The sequence below is a fragment of the Macaca nemestrina genome, chromosome 11, assembly GCF_043159975.1.
Source record: "Macaca nemestrina isolate mMacNem1 chromosome 11, mMacNem.hap1, whole genome shotgun sequence".
Taxonomy (NCBI): domain Eukaryota; kingdom Metazoa; phylum Chordata; class Mammalia; order Primates; family Cercopithecidae; genus Macaca; species Macaca nemestrina.
The window spans coordinates 126638297-126666048 of NC_092135.1; the positions used below are offsets into that span (position 1 = coordinate 126638297).

Below are 27752 nucleotides of genomic sequence, written 5' to 3' on the forward strand. Positions count from 1 at the left end.
ATAAACAGCTACATTACAAGTCTTAGATATTATCAACATACTACATTGTTATTTATAAGGAGCTGCTGTGTCTCAAAAACCTGACCTGTTTCACTGAAAACAGTTAATATCTGCCATTTCTGTCCTATTTCCTCAGTCTCCCTAGTTCTCTGGCTCACCTCCTGGGTATGACCTCTCATTCCAAAACTCCCTCCCATCTCTGATTTTCCTGATTTGTAATGAAAGCATATGCTCAAACATTCAAACACCTGTCGGTTAAAAGAAGCTAGTCAATTTACCAGACAATCAACATGCATTTAAAAATAGAATATTTATTTTCGTCAGTTTAAAATAAAAGCAAAACGTATTCTTTTTAAATGATATTACCTATAAACTTAAGGAGTTTGGTAAAAATATGCACTCCAGTCTTCAGTATATCTCAGGGTTTTGTAAAACAAGGTTAAAAATATCAACACCTCTAAAAGTGAAGATAGATTCTTCATAAATAATACTAGTTGCTTAAATTTCTGCCATTTTGATAGCGTTTGTGTTACCTCTACATACTTCATGGCACATAGTTCCCACAAGAAGCCTATGAGAGAAAAGTTATTTTGACCGTACAAAAGTAGAACATGAGATTCCAGGAGCCAATTGGCTCACCCAGTTTTCTCACAGCTAGTCGTTTCCCAATAAAGTGGCTAAAAAAATTAGGAAGGAGGGCAAGCATTTTGTTTCTAAGGGGTTCCACTTAATTGGTACACAAATGGTCATCTTGGTCACATTGCTGATAAGCACCCCAATGTCTGGAATGACAATTTATTCACCTTCCTCACATAGCAGTACCAAGGTGTTCAGTGGACTTATGCTTAATTTAGTAATATATTAGAATTTCAAAAATAACTCAAAACATAAACTAAAATGAGAAGGACTCTTTCAAAAATCATCCTGTGGGTTTTACTTTTCTTCAACCATGCAATAATTATTCTCAAGATGTTAAGAAAGGTGTTTTGATAATATGTAATATACTTTTCAAAATAACCCCACTGTGGTTGCTAATCTTTTTGATAAAAGATTTCACTCTTAAACATGAAAACTTTACTGAAAGCCAAGTCTTATTAAGATTTTAGACAAAGGTGGATAATTACATTTAGGGTTAAAAACTAAGAAAGTTTATACAGTAGTAAAATGGTTCTTCTTGCATGACTTATTCATATGTTCTGAGGCAATTTTCCAAGAAAGTTATTAAAATGTTCTGAGCCATAGCTGTATGGTCATTTAGTTACATTTCTAAAATCTTATTTTTTAAATGAAGTCTCTTGACATTATTCCTTGAGTGCAATCTGAAAATATATAAAATTTATTCATGCCCTTTGAATTGGAACTTTTGTCTTCAACTGGAATTTGTTGTAACAAAATAAAAATAATGCACACAAAGTTTAATGTACAAGAATGTCAATCACAGCATAGTTTGGAAAGTCTAAAATCAATGATACAACTTAAATGTCTCTGAGGAATATAATGAAATAAGTTGTAAGGAATAAGAAATAAAGTTATAAGGTGAACTAATCATATTATTCTTCTTAATATAATTATTTTATTAAAATTGAAATTATTTAATATAACAATAAATAAAATCTGTATGCAAATATATTTATTTAGCTCTTAATATCACAATTACTGGAGGAATGACAATGCAGCAAAGGAATATCAACTGAGTTTTAATATCATGGATAATTTAAACTTTTTTATTTTGAAAACTACAGTCACCTGCATCAACACAACATAGCCGTTAGCACTAACAGCCAGGACCACCTAGATCAACACGACTTTGTTATTTATTCCAAGAAATCATTACTAAGGAAATTGATGACTGTACATCAAGAAATGACTTCAGTGTTTCCTTCAGAAAAAAATCTCTGGGAAGCTATTTCTCTGAGACAATAGCTTGCTTACCTGGGCAAATACGTAAATTACCAAAGCACAATTTAGTTTTTAAGATTCTCTTCAGGACCCTCTCTTCACTAAGCCTATCGATCCTAATATATTACATTTCAAACTTTAACCAATCTAGTTTCCCTTCTTGAAAGTACATGTTCTAATGCTCAGAAGCTCAGATATCAAAGTCCTTTAAGTGCCCTTCTGACTTTCCCCTTCTGTGACACAGCTAAGCATTCAGTCCATTCTAAGAAATAGCTTTGCTTTATTAACAGATTGTTTGTTAAGAGCTTAGAAAATAAACAACTGGCATTACTCATCACATTTTTGTGTTAAAGATATATTGTTTTTATTAGGCAAAGTTTTAGGTTTCTGGGCCAGATATATCCAGTGAAGAATGATAATCCGACATATAGAAATAATGAGTCAAGCTATGTGAACCTTATAATATCCAGTGAAAGTATTCATCATTCTCAGCATTTTCATATAGTAAGTAATTTAATTCTCACTACTGCCCCATGAGATTAGCACTGTTATTACCGTTTTGTGCCTAGTGTCACAGGACTGCCCCTTAGCAGAATAGGGATCAGAGACCAGGCTGTCAGGCCCCTTAACTGGCCATGGTCACCAATATGTCATGCTACTTCTCATACAGAGACATTAATGTTTTTCTGCAAAGAATCCAGGCAAAGAAGATTGAGAAGGGTTCAAAGGATTGAGAGCATTGGATTCAAGGATTCTACTTACGTTTAAAATATTCATAAAGATTAAGAAAATGTGGCACATATACACCATGGAATACTATGCAGCCATCAAAAAGGATGAGTTTGTGTCCTTTGTAGGGACATGGATGCAGCTGGAAACCATCATTCTTAGCAAACTATCACAAGAACAGAAAACCAAACACCGCATGTTCTCACTCATAGGTGGGAACTGAACAATGAGATCACTTGGACTCAGGAAGGGGAACATCACACACCGGGGCCTATCATGGGGAGGGGGGCGGGGGGAGGGACTGCATTGGGAGTTATACCTGATGTAAATGACGAGATGATGGGTGCAGCACACCAACATGGCACAAGTATACATATGTAACAAACCTGCATGTTATGCACATGTACCCTACAACTTAAAGTATAATAATAATAAATAAATTTAAAAAAATATATATTCATAAAGAAGTCCCATGTGGTGTCTCATGCCTGTAATTCCAGCACTTTGGGAGGCCAAGGCAGGCAGATCATGAGGTCAGAAGATCAAGACCATCCTGGCTAACACAGTGAAACCCCATCTCTACAAAAAATACGAAAAAATTAGCCAGGCGTGGTGCCCTGTGCCTGTAGTTCCAGCTACTCCAGAGGCTGAGGCAGGAGAATCGCTTGAACCTAGGAAGTGGTGGTTGCAGTGAGCCGAGATTGTGCCACTGCACTCCAGCCTGGTGCCAGAGCAAGACTCTGTCTCAAAAAACAAAAAAAGAAACTATAAAAAGAGAAGAAAAGAAAGGAAAGAAAAGGAAAGATCCTTAAGAATCTAGTGAGGAAAAGTTTCTCTTAGACTTTATTTTCCTCTTTCCTGTAGTAATAGGATCTGGAATCTGATAAATTACTTCATTTAGTCTTCAGATTTATTTATCCTAAACATTGCCTCTGGTTTTATTTTAATCTAAATATTAATATTTCAATTCGAAGTGGAAGATCTCCACAATATGATAAGATGGGAATCCTAGGAACAGCATCACCACTTGTGTAGGATGCTTTTCTGTAGCTGTTATATAACACTTTGGTAAATATCACGGGCATATTATACAGTTCAACTCTTACTGCTTCACTCTGAGACAAGATGGAGTTTACACACACACACACACACACACACACGAGAGAGAGAGAGAGAGAGAGAGAGAGGAAGCGAGAGATACTTTCAAGCTTGAGTGTATAAACCCTTTTCTACCCAATTTTTCTTCTGTCTGTATCGATACTGCAGAGCAAACATTGATGGTCCATCAGCATTTTCTCTGGAAAGCCTATGCATACTCTGAACACCTTACTTGAAATACCAGCTATTCATAGAAATTACCATCATTTCCACATGGAGCCTCACTGGAGGCAAGTTGTTTCTAGGATTCTGCCCTGGAAAGTTTAGTTGATTCCCAGTTCCCAGCATGAAGGATTCAATGTGCTGATTTAAAATTGGGATCTGGCCATGTAGCCACTTCCATGTTGCTCAGTTAACGTCCTTTCTTATTTACTTCCTACCTTCCCACCAAAAAAAAAAAAAAAAAGAAAAATCCATGGATATGACCAAAGCAGAGGTACCAAAAAGCACTTGTATATTTACATTCAGACTTTTAAACCCAAAAGTCCAGCTGAAGTATGTGTGTGATCGAGATGTTGAGATTTGAAAATTTAACAAAATGTTTCTACCAAAGCAGTGTTTATCTTCAGACCAACTCCTAGGCAAATAGAATAAATTCCCTGTAAAAGATTTATTTTTGAGCTCAGATTTTAAAAGCCACTTTCTACCAAACTGACTGCACAGCGTTGACCTTGAAGTGGGTGTGATAAACACAGCTCTTTCAGATCTGGCTACTATTACAAAATGACTGAGCAAAAGGGAGATCTGAAGGTAATAATATCCATTGGACAATAAATGCAGTGGAAGACAGGATGCTTGGGATAAATGGGGTGGGAGCTGAAAAGGATGTTTGATTTTCTAAATGGTTACATACTTGGGTAGAGTATATCTTCCTTATCGAATTCTTTCAAAAACATGTTATTTTCCCCATTAGTAGGGCTCTTTATAAAAATAAAGCACAAAGAGCATATTTCTTTCTTAGAGAATGTTTCTCAGGGCCAGGCACAGTGGCTCTCGCCTGTAATCCCAGCACTTTGGGAGGCCGAGGCAGGCAGATTGCCTGAGCTCAGGAGCTCGAGACCAGCCTGGGCAACATGGTGAAACCCTGTCTCTCCTAAAATAGAAAAAAAAAAAAAGCTGGGCTTGGCAACATGCACCTGTAGTCCCAGCTACTCAGGAGGTCGAGGCAGGAGAATCGCTTGAATCCAGGAGGCGGAGGTTGCAACAAGCCAAGACTGCACCACTGCAATCCAGCCTGGGCCACAGAGCGAGACTCCATCTCAAAACAAAAACAAACAATCAAAAAAGAACGTTTATCAAAATGATCACAAGATTCTTGAATTGCTGTTCTTATTTTAAGCCATTAGGTACTTCTCTTACGTGAAAATGTAGTCTGAACCTTAGCTATCCGTATATGTAGCAGTAGAGATGTCATAGAAATAATCCAAATTTATACTGTAAAAATATTTATATTACTGGTAAAGTAACATTTAAGACACCAAAAAACTATAAGAACTTATTGTGAGTAAAATGCCCACACATTTTTCTTTTTAGTTGTAGTGAGTTGTCACAGGTATGTAAAGTGTTTGAAAATAACCCAAAATCATCTGTCTATCCACTTCACAAAACCATATACTCGTAAATGTATCTCCCAGTTTCACAAGTAGTAGACAAATTTAAAATGTGATACTCAATAAATACCAACTATGAGGTTCACCAAAAGCAATTGTATTTATTATGTGTGGGGTGGAATTATTTTAGATTATTGGGACATCACAAAGTTCAATACTCCGTACTTGTAGTGCACATAGACAGTTTTAGTTCACTTGCTCAGAGAAAAAGAAAAATTTCATCCATATTTTTGAGAGTGTAGTGACTTTTAAACCCTCTTTTGCTTTTAGATTTTTAGGTTTTTATCTTTCTCTCTCTTCCAACAAGCCATCTTTTGATCAAATAAGTGTGCTAATTTGTTAACAATTTATTCTGAAATATGTATGTTAAACTTTGAAATACTTTGGAAATGTTTTTCTTTATTAAGAATATTTGTTTCATTCCTCCTATCACTCTTGAGTTGGCAATAGGGTTATTACAAAATGTGTAAGTGGTATAAGTTGAGAAATAAGCATGACATAAAAGGCAAAAGCTAAGATGTGTGACTAAACAGCTTGGTTCATTCCACTTTTATACACATGGTGCCAAAATGGCTATCAAATTTAGGGTTGATGAGCTGTCAGTCAAGGACTGCAGATAGTTAAGCTAGTAACCACACAGTCAGGAGCATTTAGGCCATTCGGAAGACATCCAGACATGCTGAACTAGTTTAATGACTTGCGTTAGAAATAATAGGTGACATTTTTCTGCCTTCAGTCTCTTGATCTCTACCACCAGTTACAATAGAATTGTATGAGAATGTTGAGGTTCTGGAGATTTAATGAGGTGCCACTGCACAATTTTTATGCTGCTACAATGACAGTTTTGGAACTTTTTTTGCTTCTCTCAGTCTCCAGCCATTCTGACTTTTGTCATTAAGTGGCCATTGTGATCTTTGATGTATAGTGATGGGGAATGCTGTCAAGAAGGAAAATCATGGTTGTTACATGATTTGGGTCAGCCATAGCAGTCAGTTCTTTTTTGTGTACAGCAATATCGGCTATTGTTGCCTTAAGAATGGTGGAAATGATTGGGGTAAGAGAATGAATTGCAGCCCAACTGAAGAATAATAAGCCACCTCTTCAATTTTAACCTGAAAATGACATTTAAAAAAAAAAAAAAAAAAAGCAGGTTCACACACTAAGATTAGAAAAAAACTGAACACCAAATTCATACAGTTAAAGCAAAAGTCACCTGTCAAATATCAAAATTCAAGTTAATACAGATTCAAGTTGTGCCAAATATTTCACTTTAAACCCTCCTTTTCAAGAACACTTGGCATCAACAAAGAGTGAATTTGGTCTTAGTTTCCCTTTCTTTTTCCTTTCCCCCCGAAATCTAAGAACTAGTCAAATTCTTAATCTCATGTCAATGGAACACTTTTAAAATTCCTGTTTAATGTGTCTTTCTTCACCTTGTAAACCAGAGACTCTTCATTTTGTGTTCCAAAATTTAAAAAGTTAGACCAAACACGGTAAGCCATAATTCTTTTTTATTCGTTGATGTTTGTGAAATACATACTGTCCGTAACTACTGGGAAATATGACATTTATATAGCAGAAAACCCATCTACACTGATAGACATAGAATTTAGAGGAATCCAAATTTTTGCTTGCTAAAATAAAAGACTAACTGTTTATCATTCCAATTCACCAGAGTCTAAAAGGGAAGCATTTAATGGGAACCGTCTAATTTCTCTGTAGAGCTTTTAAGTCCTCACACTCCCAGAAATATAATATTTTCTCTCCCCACCACTGAGGCATAACATGGGCAGTGCCTATTTCACAGGTCTCTTGTGAGGATTGAATGAGAACATTAATATCAAACACTTCATATCAAGTATAGCACATAGTAGGCAATGGATAAACATCAGCTGTAATTATTTAGTGAAAGTTTAAATCATTCCTTTCCTTCAAAGAAACTGTTTCATAAAACATTTTAGGCAAAGTTTAATATACATAAATCCTTCTCTTTTATTGAAATGGCTGAAAATGCATGCAAAGTCAGAAAGCAAACCAAGGGCAAACCTTATCCTGCCTCTAAAATATCTTATTTAATAAAAATCATCAGCAGCATGAAACTTGCCAGAAGCAAGACTTGATTTCAGTGCTTGTTTTTGCTACGATGTTTTGCAATTGGGGCAGCCTGCTAGCTGCAAAGCCCTGTCATAGCTCTCAGCAAAGCAGCTACAGATATTTTATCAAATATCTCGTTAACTGATTTTTAAATTGTTTTATTGTGCCACATATAATAGATCGTGAATTCATAATGAAAACAGGTATTTTTTTCCTTTCTTTCGAAATGACTACAGGTCTCGGTATCAGCTGACACATGTGACTGACAGTAGCTGATAATGAAGCCTTTCTCCCTGGTAAAGGTCTGAGGCTGAAGCCTTTGTTTCTGTGAACTTTAAATTTCAAAACCTCCTTAATCCCGAAAACTTTTTTTTTCCAAAATAAACATTTTCCCTTTGAAAAAAATACGTTGATTTAGGATTAAACTTTTCCAAAATACTGTAAATATCTTTAATATATCTGTTAAGATATGTGTTTTCCTTGGATGTGGGGTGTGTGTGTGTTTAACCAGCTTACTTGGAATGAGAGTTTATTTGCCTTAAACATATATGTATTTCAAAATCATTTTTTTCAATATGCTACAAAGGTACAAAATATTTTGTAAACAATTTTGAAGAATGAAGTGTAGATTCACTTTCATTATTTTAGGTCATCACCAACAAATGATTATGTGTGTGGTCAAACATTCTGAATTCCAGGTTTCTAGGTAAAAAAAAAAAAAAAAAAAAAAAAAAAAAAAAAAAAAAAAAAAAAAAGGATATTTACTTTTATTACTATCAACTATAGTCTCAAACATATAATTATTATTCTAATTCTTTTTATTATTATTATTATTATTTTTGAGACAGAGTCTCACTCTGTCACCCAGGTTGCAGTGCAGTGGTGTGATCTCAGCTCACTGCAACCTCCAACTCCCAGGTTCAAGCAATTCTCCTGCCTCAGCCTCCTGAGTAGCTGGGATTACAGGTACGCACCACCACGCCCAGCTAATTTTCATATTTTTAGTAGAGATGGGATTTCACCATGTTGGCTAGGCTGGTCTCAAACTCCTGACCTCAGGCAATCTACCCGCCTTGGGCTCCCACAGTGCTGGGATTACAGGCGTGAGCCACCACACCCGGCCCTTATTCTAATTCTTTATCAGATTAACTCACATATGTATTTTAAAACCCAAATTGTACCACAAGTTTTATGACTAAAAACAGTAGTAACTATCCAACCACTTCAAACTTTTGATTCCCACTTTCTGTTTGTGTGTGGTTATTATTTCACCTTTTCTCCCAACTTTTTGGAGGTAATTGACAATTCAAATGTATATATTTAATGTGTCAAAGTTGATCATTTACTATATGTATATCTTGTGAAATAGTCACCACAATCAAGCTACTTAACATATCCCTAACCTCAGGTAGTTACTTTGGGTGTGTGTGTGTTTGTGTGTATATGTGTGTGCATGTATATGAGTGTGACAAGAACACTTAAAGTCGGCCCTCCTAGCAAAATTGAAATATACAATACAATATGTTTTACTATCACCACATTGTTCTAGTTAGAGTGCCAGAATTTATTTATTTTGTATAAGTGAAATTTTGTACCCCTCAACTAACATCCAAAGACAAACACTTTATTTCAGCTGGATACATTCATTTACATTTATAAGTAACATTTCTTGTTTTGTTTTCTTTCCTTTATAGTCCTTATCTTATCATCAAACATACACATGGTGAACATGGTGTCTCTGCTCTGATCTTCTCACTGTTGTGATGTAATAGTCATCATTTACATTATTAGAATATTATGGTGACTTACATAAATCAGAAGTCATGTTATTTATTGTTCATGTTATTTATTTGATCATTTCTGTTTCTCTAATGTTTCTGTTCCCTCTTTCTGAAATTTCTTTTAGTTAGTTGCTAGACATACTGGATCCTATAATTATGTCATTATTATTCTGCAACAGCTAGTTTAAATAACTTAGGCTTTTTAACTTTCTGATGATTTTTTTTCCCCTATTTTGTTCTCTCACTCTCCTTCATATGTTATATCTGTCGCACTTTTTAGATTGTGTTCTTCTTAATTTGTTTCAGGTTCACCATTCTATTCATTCAGCAAATACTGACTGAACTACTTCTATATTTAAACACTCTTATAGGTCCTGAACTACTTTAGTGAAGAAAATAAACAGTAACCACTACCCAAGAGAGGTCTCATTCTAGTAGGAGAAATAGAACAAAAAATAAAAAGAGGAAATTACATATGAAATCTCCAGAGTGGAGAAAGTTAGACATTTTAGTCAAGGTCATGAGGAAACGCCTTTCACTGAGAAGGGATGGCATGTGGCTCTCCAGGCAAGGAGCTTCTTAGGCAACAGAAAACCAGTCCTCTCCTGAACTGCGTCTGACTGATAATCTCATATATTGACTTAAAAATGTAAGTATTAAATATATTTTTTAAATGTAAATATGAAATATATTTTACTCTTCTAGAAGTTGCATTTTATTCTTAACTTTTGTTTGCCATTTCATAGTCTTTTGTGCCTTATATTTTTCTATCCCATTTTTAGTGTTATAAATATATTAAACATATTTATTTTATATGGTTATGTTGCTTGATATCATTGAATATTCTATTACTTTTTACTTTTTTTATTTCCCCATTGTTCCCGTTTTTTAATTTCTCCATTCTCTCCATTGTCTCTCTCTCTCTCGTTGAAATTCATATTTGTTGGAAATCAATCCACGAGAATTCTTTTAATTCAGCTTTGAAGTTGAGATTTTTATTCTTTAGGCACTTTGGGGTACTACCAGTTCAGGACTACTTTAAACTAAAGGCTTGGCTAGAGTCATTTAGGAGCACCTCAGTACTATAAATTCAAAATTCAGATCATCTGAATTTTATATTTAGATGATCCTTTATAATCCTTTATAATTACAAATTACAATCCTTTATAATTACAAATTATAAAGGAAAAAAAATCCCTTCAGTCATTCACTAATTGCCAAAGCTCTTAAGAGGTAACCTGTGAGGATTTTTGTGTGGGATTTTATTTGTTTGTTTTGTTTCTTGCATTCCTCTGATAGGTATTTGCAAGACAGAATGATAAATGTATGGATAGGTAGAGTGGAGAAGGAGAGGGTTATTTCTAGTTCATTCTTTACCCCGAGGATGTAGCCTAATAGATGCCTCATGTGGACATTTTCTGTCATGCTCATAACTCATGAAGCTTTGATAATTGAGGTTCAAATCCATCCAGTGTAGCAAATACCCCCAAGATAAAAACTGGTTTCAGTTTTTACTCCCTTCTTTGACTTACTGTGTTCACTTAGCTTGTGCCCTTGCTAACTTGCAAACTCACCAATGCACTTAAAAATATGCATTTAAAAATATTTATTCAGCATGCTAGCTGTTTCATTTGGGAGTTTCTTCCATACTACTGGAAATAAAAGTTGCCCCTTTTTTTAATGCATAAACTTAGTTCACATTGCATCTTTAGATTCTCATAGTATCACATGTACTGTGATATTTTGTCAATATTCTTATTCGCCTTTTTAATATATTTACCATCTTTACTCGATGGAAAATGTTTTTATTTTGCCCTTAGTGTTGGATGAGAGTCAATTGAATAAAATAAAATTGTGTAACTCTTTTTGCTCTCAACATTTTGAGATTATTCTTTTATTCTCTTATAGCATCTAGTATGCTGTTGAGAAATAGGCTGGCAGATAAACTGACATTCTCTAAATCAGTTTTCTTATTTGTCTGACACTTTTTAAGATGGCTTCATATTTCAGTCTAGTCACCATGTATCTAATTATGAATTAGAGTTTGCTTTTAACTTGAAGATTTATGTCTACTATTCTAGAAAATTCTTTACAATGATCTTTCCTTCTACTACCTTTCTGTCATTCTCTTCCACTCTTTTCTTCTAATACTTGTATTACATAAATGTTGCTTTCTCTTCATCTAGCCTCCTAGTTCTTAATTGTCTTTTCACATTTTTAAAAATGTTGCTTTGCTCTACATTATATGTGAGTAAACTAGTGTTAATTTCCAATTCATTAAATTAGTTCATTAATTCACTGAGTCCATTGTAAAACTTTTCTCATTCTTTTTTTTTTAAATGACTGTATTTTTTTTTCTCCCAAGATCCCCTTGATTAAGTCTCACTCTTCTTGTTTGTAGTAACAGGAATTGTCGCTTCACTTTAATCCCATAAAGCAAACTCTTGTGACTGCAGCTGCGAGCTTTCTCTGGCCAAGGGACCATGTTCAGCCCCTATCAGGACAAGCAAAAACTACTCAGGGTTAACATTTTTGTGAGCAATTCTTAGCAATTAGAGATGAAATCTGATGGACACATACCTCAAACTTCTTGCCCCTCAGGGGGACAACACTGAGGTATGTTCACTCACCTCCCAGGAGTCCTCAGCAGAATTGGGCATCAGGTGTGTGCAGTGGTACCTGATCCCTATTGCAGCATCTTTTGGCTTCTAGTTCTCCTGCCTCGCTTCCCCAGTCCTGAATGATAATTTCAAGAATACTTCCATCTTCCAAGTCAGCTGCTTTTACTCAGATTCTTATGTTAAAATCAGTTTTGGGAAAAATTAAACTTCAAATGTCTTCTTTGTTTATTAGTTTTTGTTGTCACACTTCCACTTACCTACTTGGCCAGGTGCAAAAATATTGTATTTAAAGTCTTTGTGTAATTCATAAATTTATAAGATTTATGAATTTTGTTCACAGGAAACTGCTGTCCCAGTTACAGAAGGCTCATTTTAGTCAGAGAGCTTGTTGTGTCCTTTTGTTGCCTTTTTATCCCCTCTCTGCTCAGGCATACATTCCTTTCTTTTCATCAGTCTGACATCTTTATAGCTGGGACTCATTAGAAAAAGGTTTGATATTTCTATTTCTGGCCCAATTTGTTTTACATTTTGTTATACATATATGTGTGTGTGTGCGTGTGTGTGTGTATATATATATTTTTACATTTTGTTTTATATATATATATATATCTTCATGACGCCTCTTGGGAGAGTTTCTCAGTGAAGATTTTCAGCTCACCAATTTGTCTTTGTGTCCGCTTAAATCTTTATTCCTTGATTGCTTTATCTCAACAATTATTTTATTCATGTTAAATATTTTCAGTTAGTTCTTCATAACCACCCATTGCTGTTACTCTTATCTTTCTAAAGGTCTTTGTTGTGTTTGTTTTAAATTGTTGTTCTGGCTACTAGGTTCACTTCCCCTGGTGTAGGATCTTATTTCTTTCACTCTGCATATAATATCTGTATTACTCCATTCTCATGCTGCTGTGAGGATATACCCAAGACTGGGTAATTTATAAAGAAAAGATGTTTAATTGACTCATAGATCTGCAAGGCCGGGGAGGCCTCAAGAAACTTACAACTACAGCAGAAGAGGAAAGAAAGACGTCCTTCTTCACCTGGTGGCAGGAAGGAGAATGAGTGCCCAGTGAAGGGAGAGGGCCCTTATAAATCCATCAGATCTTGTAAGAACTCACTATCATGAGAACAGGATAGGGAAAACCACCCTGATTCAATTATATCCACCTCTTCCCTCCCACAACATGTATGGATTATGGGAACTACAATTCAAGATGAGATTTGGGTGGGGACACAGCTGAACCATATCAATATCCTTTCTCTCTCTTTTGCTCTCTCTCTTTCTGTCCCTCTTTCCCTGAGCTCATCTTTATTCCCCTGAAACTGCCCTCTAACTGGGTTTGGAATGGCAGCCTGGAAGGAAAACAAGAACTGAGCCTTTGTGAAAATTTGTGGGTCCAGTAGGATGGGCCTCCTCGCTGACTTCATGAACTCTGGGATTCAGCATATACAGCTTTTGTTTTCCTGGGTCTCCTTGCCACCTCATTTCCCTGTCCCAGGCACTGCTCTGCTCTGCTCTAGGGATGAGTCCCCTCCTGTACCATTGTCTACAGGGTCTGGAGGGAATGCTCAGGGTGTTACAGAACTATTATCACCTATTCCTCACCTCAGTTCTGACAAAAACTCAAGTTCTTCTCCTTTTGGACAGCACTGCCTCATTCCAGCCAATAGCATGGCTGCAGCAAAACCTGGGGATCAGAGTTTTAAGATAGTGGCTTATTTGGATCAAGAATCTTTTGTGCGCTACTTGTATGCCTGGCCCAGCTCAGCAGCATTTGACAAATTCCCCACACATAGTAGTAGAGATGACAGTTTAGGTGCAGTTCTGCCCCATCCCATTCAGGTGGAAACTTCTGGCCACAGTTCTCAAGGGGCAATGAGACTAAGCCACATCACCCTGATTCTGTCCTCAGTGTATCTCCTCTATTCCCCTAACCTCTCCTCTATGTCCTCCACTCCACCTCTCCAGGCCACCAAGTTTCCTGTATGGCAGGCTCTATGTGCCTTCAATCTCCCTGGGGTTTTTTACATTTGTGCTCCAGTTATTGACTTGAACTTCACATTGAGTCCACCTTGCTTGGTAGAAGGAGCCGAAACCCAAGCTGGATTCATCTTGGGAACAGGAAGCCAAATCCCGTCTGGGATAAAAGTACTTAATAAAAAAACCCTGTTGTTTCTTCTCTTGAAAATGATTTGGAATCAAGAATATAAAAGACAATCCAAGCACGAGATTTTATTTAATATATTTTCTAAAGTTACCAAAAAATTTATTTCTTAGAATACTTTATTGAATGACAGTTGGTTAATTTCTTTGTATTTTTTTTAAATTGTCTCATCAGTTAATTAATGATTTTGGAATAAAATGATGGATCATCTTTCACATATAACTCTAAGAAAAAAGTGACAGATAATTACAAAAAGCTAAATTTAGTATCAATTATCAAAAATTCATATGCAAAACCTAAAATATAGCAATAAAATACTGGCACTAAATATAATTTTAAAATCATATTATATGAAGTTATAATTTAGAGGAAAGAACAAAAATGACTAAATGGCTTTGTTGCCAAAACCTTCTAAATTAAATGAAATTTAGAATTTGAGCTTTTGCAAAGCTATAAACACTACAATGTATGCAATTTTAACCAAACATAGAGATAAGTGAAAGATTAAAATCATGCTCACAAAATATGGTCATGACTTTCTTTCGGGTGACCATTCCCAGGTCTTCTAATGGTTTGATCTTTGAAGAGTATGATTGTCTTGGGAGAGGAAAATAAATTTGGGACCTGAAGTGGCAAATAGGGAAAAGGAAAACAATTACTCTGTAGAAGAAGATTGTGTAAATTACAAATTACAACAACAACATAGAAAGAGAGAAGGATTAACACTTTATCCTTTGTCTCTCCTCAATGGCTGGCTCTTCGTGTAAGAAGAAGGCATAGACACTTCCAAATGCCTGAAGTCTAAATTGGTCACCTAAGTATTTATATGTCATTACAATTCTGTTCATGCATCAAATCACTTTGGCTGATTTTGAGTGGTTCTGATACAATCAGCATTTTTAAAATGATATCAGTTTACTGGGAAGAACCATCCTTGGGCATGACCAAGTCAGCCCTAGCATGTCCCTCAGTTTGACTACACTCTAGATAGGCTTCCTCCTGCCTCTAGGCCCCTAAACTCTTTCTCATCCTGCCCTTGCAGCATCCAGTTGGCCTGAACACAGAGGAGCCTTCCCTCCCTTTTCTTAGGGTATTTACTTTAGAAAACTTATTATGAACTCTTCCTCTGACTTTTTGAAATGAAAATATTTTTAGAAGCTTCTTGCCAGTTTTACAACCCAGGACTGTCTCTCTCAAGGACCTGGGAGCTGTCCCTTTGAAATGTAATCACTGAAGAGACTAGCATCCCTACCGTCCAGTTGCTGTGGAAAGATAGGAGCCTGACCTACTGGGTGCCTTGCTCCAAGTGGAAAAATTATGCCGTCATGAAGATAGAAGAAAGTTTACTTTTCAGTGAGTGAGGGCAAACAGATGGCTTGTGATTCCCCAAACTCAACTCTTCAAAACTCTAGGCCTGGCATGGTGACTCATGCCTTGTAATCCTAGCACTTTGGGAGGTCAAGGCAGGCAGATCACCTGAGGTCAGGAGTTCGAGACCAGCCTGGCCAACATGGTGAAACTCTGTCTCTACTAAAAATACAAAAATTAGCTAGGGTTGGTGGCAGGAGCCTGTAATCCCAGCTACTTGGGAGGATGAAACAGGAGAATTGCTTGAACCTGGAAGGTGGAGGTTGCAGTGAGCCAAGATTGCACCACTGTACTGAAGCCTGGGCAACAAGAGCGAAACTCCGTCTCCAAACCAACCAACCAACCAACCAACAAACAAAAATTCTCTCATTTGTTTCAGGGAGCTGAACTCAGACTTTAGTGTTGTGGCATCTCTCCTCTATTGCAATAGTCTTAAATATTTTTTTTCCCTGTTTAACTTTGTCCATTTGGCAAACAAATGTTGAAAATAAAATGCACCTTCTAGAAGAGTAAAAATATAATTATATATTTAATCTTTATATTTTTTAAGTCAACATATGAGATTATCAGTAGTTAGATGCAGTTCAAGAAAGGATTGGTTTTCTGTTGCCTAAGAAACTCCTTGCCTGGAGAGTCGCATTGCTATTTTTCTTTGACAAAGCAGTATTGTGGGAAAATCAAGTTTAGCTTCAGCATTTCCAAGTGTTGCTTTTTGCTATACTTAAAAGTTGGGAACTTGTCAAATGTTTAAAACCTTGCTTTGTTTAAAGTCAGAATTAGGGCAAATAATTAGAGTGGTTTATTATTTTTTGTATAGTAAATATGAGACCGACAAGGAATTAGGACATTTGGAATCCTGGATCCTCCCACATTAAATGATCAGGGGGAAGTTATTTAACCTGTTTGGGCCTCAGATTTCTCACTTATAAAATGAGAAGTTTGGACAAATTCACTTCCAACTCTAACACTACAAGATTATTTGATTACCTTTTTTGTCTTCAAGACTTTTTTGATCCTAATTAAGAATCAGGTTCTTTCTCAAATCCTGATAAAATCATTAGGCCACATGGTGTATTTAGTTGGTAACAGACTCATCATAATGTGAAGAAATGTGTGCATTGCAATGAGCCCATACACCATGAGTAGCTGATTAACAGCCCTTTAAACAACATTCCTAAATGAATAACAAAATTGGTGCCAAGAAAAACAGCTACCTCACCAACACTCCAGCTGTTGATTTTAATCTTAGTTCTACTGCCACCCAATATTCCAGTGATTTCCCTTTCTTACTTGAAATCAATCAACATTTATGAAAAAATGAATATCAAATTGTAATTACAGAAAAAATGGTCTGACTTCCTAATCTTCCTTCTCCATGTTTCATCTTCATTTTTACATTAACCTTTCCGAAATGTTTTTCAGTGTCCTTTCATCATCTATCATTTAGTCAAGTAACTATTATTGACAGAACAAAAGGGTTTTCTCCCTAAGTTATCACAGTACGGTTAAATCATTTACATTTGAAAACATGATGTTTATCAAATCTGTGGAAATATGAAGTTGATTTTTCATAGTTATTGGTATTTTCATATGTTAGGGCATGTTGGCCGATGGAGACCACCTGGTGTGACACTTGTGTGGTCCTTCCACTCACAGAGGTCAACACCTTTTTAATAAAGGTATAGGATTCTAGAATAGATTTATTTAGATAGCCCAGATTTATTAAAATACAGAGATAGTGTGGATTTTATACATTATTTGATTAATAATTATCTTTTATTGATGAGGATATTGAGAGATTTAATTCATTTGTGCTATTCAATTTGTACTTTGACCATTAAAACTACTCCTTAAAGTTGCTTTGAAGTCACTTTTTTGGTTACTGTTCTAAGTACATTATTAGTGCCTTGATTGTGAATGATTGATCCAATATTAGTGGAAAATTTAAGTGGAAAATAAAATCTTCTAAGAAAAAATCCTGTTTAGTAGGACTACCCTCCTGCTATCCTTTCTTTCAAATAAGAATTTTGATTTTTTGACTCTCAGGTCAACAGAATTGGATTAATCATTGGTCTGTGATCCAATATTGTAATTGTTCACTGAAGAGAATCATCTTTTAAAAAATATTTCTGCATGTTTAATAAGTTAATGAACACCTTAATCCAAAGCAGAAATTGGTATTATCTCACCTTGTGGTCTTCCTTCTCATTCCCTGCTCATTCCTAACAAACTAAATATACTGAATACTGTGTGCTTGCCTGCCTCCCTTTCTTCTTTCTTTGTTCTTCCTGTGCTGTCTTCACTTGCTACTTTTCTATTTTTTAGCAGTTTTATTAAGATATAATTTATATGCCACAAAAGTTACCCACTTAATGTGAACAATTCAATAGTTTTTTGCATGCTTACAAAGTTGTGCATCTATAACTGCTATCATTTTTAGAACATTTTATTATCCCCAAAACAAGCCTGGACTCCTTAGTGTCACTTCTTAATCGCTCTACCTCCTCCTCACTCCCATGCCTCCTAAATCCCAGGAAACCATTATCCTGCTTTCTGTCTCTAGCTTCGCCTCTTCTGGACATTTCATTCAATGGAAAAATACACTGTGTAGTCCTTTGTGTCTAGCTTCTTTCACTTAGCATAATGTTTTCATGGTTTTTCCACATTATAGCATATGTCAGTACCTCATTCGTTTGATGATTAAAGTATGTTTTTTGTATAGATATGCCATGTTTTATTTATCCTTCCATCAATTCATGGACATTTGGGTTGTTTGTACTTTCTGGCTCTTCAGAATAATGTGGCTATGAATATTTGTGTACAAGATTTTGTGTGGACTTATGTTTCCAGTCATCTTTGGTATGTGTCTAGAAGCAGAATTGTTGGATAATCTGATAACTCTATGTTTAGCAGTTTGAGAAAATACCAGACTGTTTTCCTAAGTAACTACATTATTTCATATTTCCACCAAAAGTGTATGATGATTCCAGTTTCTCTACATTCTCACCAACACTTATAATTATAGGTATTTTTTATAAAAGCCATCCAGGTGACATACGTGTTATCTCATTGTGATTTTGATTTACATTTGCGTGATGATTAATACTGTTGAGGGTCTTTTCATTTACTAATTTTTTGACTTAATTTATGCCAATCTAGTATTTACCTTTACTCACCAATAAAATTTCTCTGGATAAGCACTCCATTGACCTTCATAACTGCTTTTGCAAAATCCATTGGTTATTGTAGGAAGTCAGGGACCCCCAAATGGAGGGACCGGCTGAAGCCTTGGCAGAAGAACACAAATTGTGAAGATTTCATGGACATTTATTAGTTCCTCAAATTAATACTTTTATAATTTCTTATGCCTGTCTTTACTGCAATCTCTGAACATAAATGGTGAAAATTTCATGGACATTTATCATTTCCCCAATCAATACTCTCATAATTTCCTATGCCTGTCTTTACTTTAATCTCTCAATTTTGTCATCTTTGTAAGCTGAGGATGTATGTCGCCTCAGGACCCTGTGATGATTGCATTAACTGCACAAATTGTTTGTAAAACATGTGTGTTTGAACAATGTGAAATCTGCGCATCCTAAAAAGGAACAGGATAACAGTAATTTTCAGGGAACAAGAGAAATAACCATGCCTGTGGGGCCAGGCAGAACAGAGTCATATTTCTCTTCTTGCAGAAAGCGAATAGGAGAAATATCGCTGAATTCTTTTCCCAGCAAGGAATATCCCTGGGAAAGGAAGGCATTCCCAGGGGGAGGTCTCTAAAATGGCTGCTCTGGGAGTGTCTGTCTTATGTGGTTGAAGATAAGGAATGAAATACACCCTGGTCTCCTGCAGTGCCCTCAGGCTTGCTAGGACTAGGAAATTCCAGCCTGGCGAATTCTAGTCAGACCGGTTGTCTGCTCTCGAACCTGTTTCCTGTTAAGATATTTACCAATGACAATGTGTGCCCAGTGGGACATGGAACCTCATCAGTAATTCTAATTTTACCCTGGCCTTGTGATCTTGCTCTGCCTCTCTGCCCTTGTGATCTTTTATTGCCCTTTCAAGCATGTGATCTTTGTGACTTACTCCCTGTTCGTACACCCATCCCCTTTTGAAATCCCTAATAAAAACTTGCTGGTTTTGCAGCTCAAGGGGCATAATGGAAACTGCCAATATGTGATGTCACCCCTGGAGGCCCAGCTGTAAAATTTCTATTTGTACTCTTTCTCTTTATTTCTCAGACCAGCCAACACTTAGGGAAAATAGAAAAGAACCTACATTAAAAGATTGGGGGCTGGTTCCCCTGATAAGTGGTAGTTCCTTTTGACTCATCTTACACAATATCCAAGTAGAATTCCACCACATGGAATACTTACTATTTCTCAAAACCCTTTCTTCTCTATGCTGCTGGTGTCCATGCTACGTTCTGTCATGATGTTTCTCCTGCCTTATTGTCCATTTCTACTGAGTCTCCCCATTGACTCTGTGGTCTTTATTGACCTGACTTTGTTTTTGGAAATCTCTATGAAATTTACCCTCTAGATGACATTAGATACTAACAGTTCAGTGAACTAAAATACTTTCTCTATAAAGGTAACACCACGAATTATATACCCAGCTAGATATAGAAAATATTATGGTTTATAGCCATTCCTAAGGTAGCATAATCCCCTAGTTCTATACTTCCTCAATAGGTTTATCTTCCCACCTCAATTTCCCAATATCTCTGAATTACAGCATAACTAATTATCTGCCTGGTAAAGCCCCAAGTTTAGAAATTATTTTTGATTCCTCTTTCAATCCTTACATCCAATCAATTACCAAGCCCTGAATACTTACACTCCCCAAATACTTAAGTCTCCCGACTCTTCTCCATCTTAGCTCCCACCACCGCAGTCCAATCAACTCTCACCTAGTCTATTACAACAGAATCCTAATTGATCTTCACATTTACACTCTCTCTCCTCCCACTCAACCCTTCCAATTCATTCTCCAAGTAGTAGCAAAAGTTGTCTTTAAAATAAGAATTCACTCACGTCACTTCCCTCTCTAGGTCTTCTAATGACTTCATAATACATCAAGAAAACAATTTGAACTCCTTGCCACTGCTAAAAAGATTTTGCATGTTCTGTCCCTTCCCCACCTCTCCAAAGTCATATTGCTTCTCTCATCAAAGCTCACATTGAGCCAACACTGTATTTATTTCAATTGGTTGAAGTAGTCAACTAGGTATTTCTTAAGGCTTTTGATTGTGCTGTTGTCTCCTTCTGTGTTTTTATCTACTAAGCTGTTTTCTTTTCACTCGTCAGGCTTGACATAAATATCATCTTTTCAGAGAGGCCTGACCACCCCTATATAAAGCAGGACTCTGTTTTTCTCTCTGTCTGAACTCTGATTTTTTTCATAGCATTTGCTATAATTTATAGATAATGTATTTTATTTATTTCCCCTCCCTTGGCACCTTCTCCTGGTGAGAATGTAAGTTGTATTATTGTAGGGATTATGTGTTTGCTATTTAATGTTGTATTTCTGTTGTCAACACGGAGCTTGGCATTTAGAAGTTTTATTGTATTTATAAGATTTATTTAGAGGTAAGAAGAGAGAGAAGTAGGAAGGGAGAGAGGGAAGGAGTGAGGGAAGCTGGGAGGGAGGAAGGAATAGCTGCTACATTTTATTTATTAGGTTAGAATTTTCTTTGTATTCTTTTGTAACTGGAGAAGTTTTTCATTTCCCTTTTTGTTAGAAAGAAATCCTTCATGCTTGGAGTCCAAAATGAAAATGTAACATCCCATTAAGCAGAAATATGAACCACTATTTATGCCACGTCATTAACCATCCCTATGGCACCAGTCTGTAGTACATTTCAGTTTTACCGATCCATACCTAATACAATGTAGGTTAAGACAACTAAAACAAAAGAAGTATATCTGCATCAGGAATTAAAAGCACTAAGTTCCAGCCCCAGTTCTGCCATGCATTAGCTCTATAACCTAGGACAAGCCTCTAACCTCTTTCTATCCAAACACCTTGCCCGAAAATGAAAATAACCTGTCTTTCCTATCTACTTTTAGGATTGTGGTAAAATGAAATGAAGTAATATAGGAAAGGCTTTTATAAACTTGAAGTACTATTTTAAAGGTTATATAATTTTTGCTGAAGTTAGAGTTAATGTCTTTTTTGTTTTATATTTTACTCTCAGTCCAGTTCTATACATATAAGGGATGCTTAATGCTATATCAGCTCACATATTTTGTGTTCTTTATTTCAAGTAGCAGTTTCTATCTCTGTTTATTGCTGTAATGATAATATTGGCATATAATGATAATGGGACTCTGTGCTTTCTTCATATAGTACCTATTAACGGGGTATATGTCATATTAAAAGTATCTATAAATTATAAAATATAATTATCAACCTATCAACCATAGAAATTTACCTTGTTAAAATTAAAACAGAAAATGTTTAAATAATAACTAAGAGATCTAAGCATTGATTTCCTTGTTTAATTAAATACAATTTGGAATTCAAATAAAAAGATACAAGCAAATAGCATATTTCTCTTTAACCTTTATGACAATGATGAAAACTTTACACTTTTTAAATATTAGAAACCTATACTTATATCATGGATCCAAGATAACACCATAGTGTTCCCCAAGGTTAACTGATATTTATTAATGAGCAAATTAATTTCTTTGACGTAGCTATCTCAAACCAAACTTTCATGTTGAAATATGAGCCTTGTCTAACTGTATGAAAAATCCAGTCAGGCTACACCCATGTCCCTACTGCCCTTCTTCATAAACGGGCTGTTTTGGTAAAGTAAAAAGCTACATTCTGTTTAGGCATGATAGCATGGATTAGACTTCTCAAAACTTGCTTTAAAAACATATTAATTAATATTCAACATGTATATCCAGAAGAAGGTTTTTTTTTTTTTTTTGCTACCACACATTGAGTTAAATTATACCCAAATTACCCATTTGGATATAAATTTTGTTGTCATTTTCATCAAAGGTATCTCAGGTAGTTCTCTTTTTCACATACAATTATAATAATCCAATTACTAGGATAATGACTTTGCAGGACTGATTGATTGTAAACTGCAACACAGTTTTTCTCTTTGTGAATATAATTGTTTTACTGTAACAGGCTTGAAAGTTTTCTGCATAGTGAAAGGATCTCAATTCTGCATTCCATGTGCAGGCAGCACACAGGAGCCTAAAGCAGGCTGAGCCAAAGGTTCAGCAGCTACATGGGGTAAAGCATAAATTCACTGTGATGTTGTATTAAAGGTGGTTAATATGAAATACTCTTCTATCCTAGGTGCAATATAATATACAGATTAAGAAATGTAAGAGTTTATAGTCTTCGAATCAGTGTACCTGGAATTTCCTTGCTCCACCACTCAGGCTGGGAAAAGTAGTAAGTTCTCTATGCTTTCCTTTCCTCATTTGTAGAAGAGGAGTAATGGTAAAAATTACCTCACAAGATGCTTGAGCATTAAACATGAGATAATACATGCAAAGTGCCTGGTACAGAAGTGAGCAAGCAATTAATTTCACCATTGAATCAAATTCTAATTTGTGAATTTCATTCCATTGCTTCCATGCCACCTTTGAAAAAGCCTGAAAACCAGTCAGTTTTGGTGACCTAATATACCCCAATTTCTTTATGAGTAGAAGGAATCCAAGATGGATCATAGGCAAAATTGTGGGCGACAATATGATTTTCTTTTGCAATTTTCTCTCTCTCTCTTTTTCTTTTTTTTTTTTTTCGGTTCTATGACCTTCTAGGTGTCTGCTGAAAGTAATTTCTCCAAAAATAATTTTTGTTGTTTGCCAACATTGGGCAAAACATTGTACTAGAGTTTTAAAAAGAGAATAAAACATGTCCTCTTTTCTCAAGAAATTGACAGCCTAATAGGGAAGAAATGCTATTGGTTAAGTTTATAAAACATAAATAGGAATAAAATAAATTCTAGTGGAAGACAGTAGAGAAGATATCAACAGATAAGCATGATTGATATGCAAAGTCCCTTTTCATTTGATCCCTCTGTTAATTTAGATCAAAAGGAATTTGTCTATACTACATAATCTGAGCTTCCACAAAAATTTCTATTACGACATTTTTTAATCAAAGTGATCTCGAAGTCTTTGGAGTCCCTAAAACTCAGGCAGCATTGATTGGAAAGCAGTATGGAGAGGAAGCATGGTGTTTCCTCTTATATGCACTGTCTTACTCAATTCTAGAATGAATGCTTTATGACCCATTAGGAGAGAAAGCAAGATCCCATGAAGACTAGTGCATGTTCATTAAATGAAAGACAGTGCCTAGACATAGTTGGGTACTCAAAAAGTGTACATTTAATTAAACACCAGACAAATCTTCAAATAGTTAATTTCACGTGTCAACTTAAATTGATCAAAGGGTGCCCAGATAGGTGGTTAAACGTTTCTGTGTATAGATGTGAGGGTGGTTCCAGAAGACCCTAGTGTTGGAATTGATAGATGAGTAAAGCAGATGGCTCTGCCCAAACTAGATGGTCATCATCCATTCTGTTGAGGGTCTGAAGACAGCAAGAAGGTACAGGAAGGTTGCATTAACTCTGCCCGACTTATTCAGAATATCGATCTTCTGCCCTCAGCATTTCTGGTTCCCAGGTTTTCAGACCCAAACAGAAGTCTATAGTACTGACTGTCTGGCTCTCCGAGATTTGAACTATACCACTGGCTTTCCAGGGTCTCCAGCTGGCAGACTGTGGGACTCTTGGCCTCTATTATCCTCAGAGTCAGTACTTTATAATTAATCTTTCCCTAGACACACACACACACACACACACATATGCTCTGATGAATACAAACTCCCTTTATTGTAATTTCCTGTACTAGCACAAAAGAGAAAGAAAATAGAAATATAATAAATTGATCAGTAAGGCATTTAATAAAATGTGAAATTTTTCTAATTGACTCTGGAGAAATAAAGACTGGAGAGAAGTTGAGATAGGTGAATTTGTAGTTGGCGAAAAAACGTAGCTGAAGATTTTCAGTTAACAAGTTGGCAATCTAACTTTAAGAAAGCCTCTAGGGAACTGACAGCATTCTGCCCTTTGTCATTTTCTTTTAGTGGTTTCTGACCCTCTTACAAATAAAGGACACACTTATGAAATGTGTGGCTGATTTCAAACTTGAGATAGGATGACAATTCATGGCATAGCCAAATAAATATCCAAAACATTCTCAACAGGCTGGACTAGAAGTCAGCATTCGTCACATGAAATGGAATAAGAATAGATTTAAAATTATTCATTGCAGTTCTCATTTTGAACTCTATAAATATGGAACTGAAGGAAGACTGTCTGTCTTAAAGTAATTAGTGTAAAAAGAACCTAAGGGTTCTGACTGACAGTAAGATTAATATGAAAAAACTGATGTGGCTGGCAGAAATGTTAATGGTTTCTTAGATTATATAAATAGAAACTTAATGTCTAGGTAATGTGTGGCACATCAGAATCACTTTGGATATTTGCTAAAATGCAGGCTCGTAGGTCCCATCCAACATCTACTGAATTATCCAAGGTCTGGGTGTTGTGCCCTGGAATCTATCTTTAACAGTCTCATAAGGTTACTTTGATGCTGGGACCCACCTCAGTGGATTAGTGTGGATAATAATGGAATAATAAAAATAAAAGCACAGTGCCTTCACAGAGTATAAATGCTCAATAAATCATAGTTTTAAGTATTCTTTAGGGTCATTTTATTAGTTATATTGACACTTTTGTAAAATTCTTTATCCGGATCTAACTTTCCATTACTCTTACAAGGGCGACCTTTCCTGCCTGCCTTCCAGTCTTGTAGCTTTCCTAAATGTCTCCTTTCTGGTTTTGACATATGCTAATTAGGACCTACTCTGTTTAAGATATTATCCTTGGCCATGCGGAGATTTTTTAGATGCCCTCAGGCAATATATCCACCAAGTATGGGAGTTTTGACCTGTATATACTTAACTATAAGAGAACTGAAGTGCCCTAGGGCCTGAGTAAACTTTCTGGAATTGCCTGTACCCTAGCAGTGCTGTGAAAATACACGCTGCAGTAAAATACAGCACAGAAATAAGCGTTCATCTTCTGCATTCTCTTAACAGAGGGCACTTTATTCAACTAGGAGAACTTTGCCAGAGCAAGTGAAGACCCTCTTGGCAAACACCAGCCATACTCACTTCTCACCATCCCCCAATGCCCCCTACTCTCTGCTCACCACTCTCCATGTCCCTCCCAGAGCCACTGATCCCATTCCACCAGAAGATCACATCTTAGAAATGCCCCAGACATCGTTGGACATTTTTTCATGCTTCATGAGCTTCAAAATCTGTTAAAAATTTAATGTGCTTATGAATATCTAACAAGCTCCTGAATAGCTTCTATGCTATTGTTAAAAAACTCCAAATATTAATAAGTATTAGTAAAACATTGCTGTTAATAGTAAATCAGCTAAGCATCAAAATGCTACCTGGAAAAGCAAGCAGAATAGACATTCTGATGTTAAAGGCATCAAGAGCGAGACTCTTAAAGAGCCTATGAAATCATTTAAAAGTGAGATTAAAAAGTTGGGAATTTCATACATATTTAGCATTGCCTGAGAAATGGCTCTACAGTTTTTTTCACTCTAGAATGTTACCAAAGCTGCAGTTAATTGCATTTCTGCTGCTACAAAAACACTTTTTTCATGCCTCAGTGATTCAGGAATCTTCCGTTGTGTGTATTTATTAGGCGGCAGCTTTTGTAGACAATGACAGAGAATAAAATGCTTCCAGAGGAAACACGATTCAGGTGTCTCTTTTTGGGTTATGCAGTGTCAGATTGGTCCTATTGTGCTTCAGAGAGCATTTATTATTTTGTGATCTGACTACAGACAGGTTTAAGATCCAGATCATCATCTTACTTAAAGAGTGTGAATAAAATAAATGATTCAAAAAAGAAAAATAAGAATGGAGCATTTCGATGATGATATACTCTCAACTCAAAACAGTTTATGGAGGGAACAAACATGCCATGCAAATGAGAAGCAATTTTAGAAGGGGGAGTGTTCTGCTTCATCACAACTAATTATTACTTGAATGTTTATTAGTAGTATGAGAACTCAATGTCTATGGCCATACCACCCTGAACGTGCTGGATCTCATCTGAAAAGGAAAAATGGCTTCTACTTTCAACAGTGAGATAGAAACAAAAGCTCTTTTTCATGATGCTTAACAAAAAATGTGCAGTCTTTGAATTTTTTTTTTTCTTTTTTTCTTTTCTTTTGAGATGGAGTCATGCTCCGTTACCCAGGCTGGAGTGCAGTGGTGCAATCTCAGCTCACTGCAAGCTCCGCCTCCCAGGTTCATGTGATTCTCCTGCCTCAACCTCCCCAGTAGCTGGGACTACAAGTGCACGCCACCATGCTTGGCTAATTTTTTTTTCTTTGTATTTTTAGTAGAGACAGGGTTTCACCATGTTGGCCAGTCTGGTCTCGAACTCCTGACCTCAGGTAATCCACCCACCTCAGCCTCCCAAAGTGTTGTGATTACAGATGTGAGCCACCATGCCCAGCCTGAAATATTTTGTTTCAATAAAAAAATATAAATGTATTTTGAGTAAAAGACCACCATGACAAAAGGAAGTCATGGACTTGACTAAGAATGACCAAATGAGCAAACTGTATGCTCTAGATATCATCTATCCCTGAGAGTATCAGAAATAAAATCATAATAATGGCACCATGCCCTCAAATAATGGACTAGTAATGTTTCCAACTCAGGATGATAAATGCTCCATTCAGAATTATCTTTTAAAACTCAGTCAATAGAAATCATTGCACATAGTTTGTTCCATACTACTTATAAAAAGATGATGTCATTTTATCTCTGAATCTCAGGAATATTGCTCAGTTCCCAGTGCCTCACAGTTTTTAATAAATATTTGTTTCATAGTGTGTGATTGCAGAATGTCAGAAATTCTAAGAGTTACAGAAAAATGCAAATGATACAGGGAAGAGATTGGCAAACATTTTCTGTAGAGATAGTAAACATTTCAGGCTTTGTAGGTCATATAATCTCTCATACACAATTCTGTCATTGTGGAGAAATCAGCCATAAATAATTAAATGAATGGGTATGACTGTTTTCCAATAGAAATTTCCTTACAAAATAAAGATGTAAATAGTAGGTTGTAGTTTACTGACCCTAAATAGAACAAACTTGGTCATTGTCCTCATTTAGGTGTGGTAAGTGAAGGAAATAGGAAAACAAATACCAAACCTCTGAAAAGGATTTTTTGCTTCAATT

The 27752-nt window shown here is 35.9% G+C and overlaps 3 long non-coding RNA genes across 3 annotated transcripts in view; 1 reads left to right on the forward strand and 2 right to left on the reverse strand.

The window, feature by feature from the left end:
- Positions 1-27752, reverse strand: part of LOC139357018 (uncharacterized) — a 125705-nt gene that overhangs the window by 78572 nt on the left and 19381 nt on the right. The window lies entirely within an intron of this gene.
- LOC139357017 (uncharacterized) overlaps positions 1-27752 on the forward strand; it is an 89289-nt gene that overhangs the window by 20946 nt on the left and 40591 nt on the right. The window lies entirely within an intron of this gene.
- On the reverse strand, positions 8144-18705 carry LOC139357016 (uncharacterized). The gene is made up of 4 exons (XR_011609619.1): positions 18602-18705; positions 14578-14681; positions 13499-13580; positions 8144-8192 (listed from the first exon to the last, which is right to left on the reverse strand). It is a non-coding gene; the product is annotated as an uncharacterized lncRNA (long non-coding RNA).